This window comes from Bubalus kerabau, chromosome 1 (genome assembly GCF_029407905.1).
Source record: "Bubalus kerabau isolate K-KA32 ecotype Philippines breed swamp buffalo chromosome 1, PCC_UOA_SB_1v2, whole genome shotgun sequence".
Taxonomy (NCBI): Eukaryota; Metazoa; Chordata; class Mammalia; order Artiodactyla; family Bovidae; genus Bubalus; species Bubalus kerabau.
This window is the reverse complement of record NC_073624.1, coordinates 94220751-94225321: the sequence shown is the minus strand read 5'-3', so window position 1 is coordinate 94225321 and position 4571 is coordinate 94220751. Positions and strand designations below refer to the sequence as shown.

General features: G+C 41.7%; 1 pseudogene; it reads right to left on the bottom strand.

The window, feature by feature from the left end:
• Positions 1 to 2536: 2536 nt before the first annotated feature.
• Positions 2537 to 3156, bottom strand: LOC129651556 (high mobility group protein B1-like; annotated as a pseudogene).
• Between the last annotated feature and the right edge of the window lie 1415 nt (positions 3157 to 4571).

Genomic DNA, 4571 nt, shown 5'->3' with positions numbered 1-4571 from the left:
GGAGAAATTTCCTTTTATAGAAATATTCCAGCTAATATATAAAGAAGAAATGATAGGATTAAAATATCACCACTTCATAATTCCTAAAGAAATAACAATGGATTGAACATGACTGTTGACACCTCAAAAGGAGAGACAAACCTACACATTTTTAAACCTCTGCAATTTGGGGGCTTCCCAGGAAAAGCTGGTGAAGAATCCATCTACCAATGCAGGACACATGAGAGGTGGGGCTTCAGTCCCTGGGTCAGGAAGATCCCTAGGTGGAGGAAATGGCAACCCACTCCAGTATTCTTGCCTGGAAAATTCCATGAACAAAGGAGACTGGTAGGCTACAGTCTATGGGGTCACAAAGAACTGGACATGAGCAAACACGTGCACACACACATAGTTATTAGTTTATTATCATCATCCAGGACTCAGATGTTCAGTATTCCTCCTGAAATTACAGAAAAATGCAAATGGAAAGAATCCAAGTCAAAATTATGTAACAAAACAGCACTCTGTCACAAAAGCATGTTAAATTATAAGAATGTTATTTTAAAACACTGGCACTTTAAGAAAATGATAGTCTTGAAAAACCACAGAATTGCCAAATTGTTCTCTAAACTGCTAAGCAGATAAACATATGACCCTAATGAATGAGCTTGAATTTTTAAAAAAATCAAATTCAAATAAATCAGATAATTCACACTGAGATACAAAGTTTATGTATCTTCTTCCCTCATGTCTATTGATTATAAAGGGGCAAACCATAATATAGGAAAATATACCTGATTTAAAGTGTGGTACACAATTTTAAAAGTTGACCCAATTAGTTAAGTATCTTTAATGGAACATCTCAAGTTTCCTAAATAATCCACATTTAGATAAAAAGGAAAATATATTTACAACCAGCACTTTTTTCCCAGAGCCTCTGTCAATGTCAACAAAAAACTTAATATGTCAGTCTTGTATTTTAAGCTCACACTTCTGGGGCTACATTCTCAGGTTTTTAACAAGGGAACTGCAAATATAACTGCCTAGCACATGGACTGTTTTACTAGTCCCTCAGGGACAGACTTTCAAAATGCTTAATTCCAATAATCCCATGCTGTGAGTAGATGGGTTAGTCTTCACTTTGTAAATGTAACTGTGCTCTGTGAACTCGATATCAACTGATCAAGATTTGAGCCTCAGTTATGAAGGAAAACTGTCTCAATTCAACTTTTATTATCCTAATCATGAGTATGCAAGGTATGTAGACAAAAGCTTTTTATCAGCTAACTATATGAAAGATAAAACACTGTAATAATTCATGCGATCCAAAATGGGCAAAAGGAAAAGACTAGCTTCTGCTCAAGGAGAAAATTTTCAGACCTATGGGAAGGACCAGAGAAGGCAATGGCAACCCACTCCAGTACTCTTGCCTGGAAAATCCCATGGACGGAGGAGCCTTTTAGGCTCCAGTCCATGGGGTCACTAAGAGTCAGGCATGACTGAGAGACTTCACTTTTACTTTTCACTTTCATGCATTGGAGAAGGAAATGGTAACCCACTCCAGTAATCTTGCCTGGAGAATCCCAAGGACAGAGGAGCCTAGTGGGCTGCCGTCTATGGGGTTTCACAGAGTCAGACACGACTGAAGTGACTTAGCAGCAGCAGCAGCATGGAAAGGACAATACTAATAAAAAGTTGTATTTGTTTAGAAGCATTCAGAATGTCAACAAAACAGCTGCAATTGTTTTTCTTTTTTTGCAATCACAGGGTGGTGTTCAGTTAACAGAATAAGAATTATTTCATATAAGCTTCATCAGAGAGCACTGAAGATGAAAAAAACTTCCATTCCCATATATAACTACCTTGCGCTATGCACCAACAAGAACATGCTTTAAATTTCCAGGCAAATTTGCAACCCCCATATAGTACCAGGCAGGGTTAGTAGCTGTTGAAAGTATCACTGGGACAGGGCCATCTAAAGACACATTTGGTAGTATGTTAACTATATAAAAAAAATACACTGTGCAGTTTAAAAACAAATCTTACACAGCCTTACATTCCAGTTTTTTTCTTTGAAAGGAGTGAGCTGTCCACATTGGGGTTAAATTCTTTATAGACAAGAGAAAAAAAAACTGGGTTAGAAGGAACTTATTCATCATCTTCCTCTTCATTTTCTTTTTTAAAAAACTCTTGCCTTATTTATTTCTGGCTGCACTGGGTCTTCATTGATGCAGGCTTTTCTCTATTTGTGGTGAGTGGGGGCTACTCCCTAGTTGCAGTGCGCAGGCTTCTCATTACGGTAGCTTCTCTTGCTGCAGGGCTCCAGGCTCAGGGGACTCAGTAGCTGTGGCTCTCGGGCTCTCCTCATATTCCTTCTTATTCTCGCTTTTTTCAGCCTTGACGACTCCTTTGGTTGCTACATCGCGATAGTCAGTCATGTCTGACTCTTTGCAACCCCGACTCTGAGCCACCAGGGAAGCCTACTATTAAGAGATATTTCTAAGTATAAAGACAGGTCAACTTAAAAAGTATCAGCAGATAAATGTTTGACTTTATCTTATAATCTATGAAAATACGGAAGCTTCAGGAACTGCATGTCACCCGTGTGCAGGGCCATGCTGATCTTCCGCATCGTTGCAACGTTAGTATATGCGCTCACTGTTGCCACGCCGGGTTTCCCTTAAGCCTGGCATGCAGCAATACTCTTCTCGTACTTTCCCTCCAGCTGAGCAGTCTTCTCACAAGGCTGCTTGGCATCTGCTGCAGTGTTAGTCCACATCTCTCCCAGTTTCTTTGCAGCTTTGCCCGTGAAGAGGCCAGGGTGTTCTCCTTTGATTTTTGGACAATACTCAGAATAAAACCAGGAAAAGGCCGAAGGAGGCCTCTTGGGTACATTGGGATCTTTGAACTTCTTTTTTGTTTCCTCTTTAGGAGGGATATGAATTTTAATTTCTTCTTCATGACGGGCCTTGTCTGTCTGCCTTTGCCATGTCTACGAATGTCCCTTTCGCTTGAGCAGACGTGGTCCTCCACCTCTCTGCACACTTCTTAGAAAACTCTGAGACGTTGACTGAGCATCTGGGTGCTTCTTCTTGTGCTCCTCCCAGCAGGTTCGCACAGAAAATGCATATGATGTTTTTCTCTTGGCTTCTTAGGATCTCCTTGGCCCACGTTTAGTTATTTTTCCGCAGCCGAGCACAGGGTCAGCCAGTGCTACCCGGCTCTCACTCGCCCTGGTGCCATCTCTGAGAAACAACATACTGCGAGGGCTGTGAGACCGGGAGCCAGACACAGCCTCCTCACTCTCTCCAGTCTGTCAACAACCGTACATTTTGTGTCTGTCTGACAGGGTCTTTCAAAAATAGATAATCTGGGGACTTCCCTGGCAGTCCAGTTAAGATTTCAAACTTCCATTGCAGGAGGCATGGGTTCTACCCCTAGCCAGGGAACTAAGATCCCACATGCCTTGAGGTACAGATGGAAAAATAAAATCTGAACTTAAAAGAAATATAGAGGAGGGGGGAATATTTTAAATAATACCATAGGTGGGAATCTCTAAAGGACAAATGACCTGGTTTCTTCAATATGTAAGTTGAAAGGAAAAAAGAGAAAGACAAAAGGGAAAAACCTATAGATTACAAGAAGCTTGAAAGGTGCATCAGTCACTTGCAATATGTAGACCTTATTTCAGTTCAGTTCAGTCGCTCAGTCATGTCTGACTCTTTGCGACCCCATGAATCACAGCACGCCAGGCCTCCCTGTCCATCACCAGCTCCTGGAGTTCACTCAAACTCATGTCCATCGAGTCGGTGATGCCATCCAGCCATCTGATCCTCTGTCGTCCCCTTCTCCTCCTGCCCCCAATCCCTCCCAGCATCAGAGTCTTTTCCAATGAGTCAACTCTTCTCATGAGGTGGCCAAAGTACTGGAGTTTCAGTTTTAGCATCAGTCCTTCCAAAGAAATCCCAGGGCTGATCTCCTTCAGAATGGACTGGTTGGATCTCCTTGCAGTCCAAGGGACTCTCAAGAGTCTTCTCCAACACCACAGTTCAAAAGCATCAATTCTTCGGCGCTCAGCTTTCTTCATAGTCCAACTCTCACATCCATACATGACCACTGGAAAAACCACAGCCTTAACTAGACGGACCTTTGTTGGCAAAGTAATGTCTTTGCTTTTGAATATGCTGTCTAGGTTGGTCATAACTTTCCTTCCAAGGAGTAAGTGTCTTTTAATTTCATGGCTGCAGTCACCATCTGTAGTGATTTTGGAGCCCCAAAAAATAAAGTCTGACACTGTTTCCACTGTTTCCCCATCTATTTCCCATGAAGTGATGGGACCGGATGCCATGATCTTAGTTTTCTGAATGTTGAGCTTTAGGCCAATTTTTTCACTCTCCTCTTTCACTTTCATCAAGAGGCTTTTGAGTTCCTCTTCACTTTCTGCCATAAGAGTGGTGTCATCTGCATATCTGATATTTCTCCCAGCAATCTTGATTCCAGCTTGTGCTCCTTCCAGCCCAGCGTTTCTCATGATGTACTCTAAACAAACAATGAAAATAACCAAACATGCAAACCTGAACTGAGTGAATATT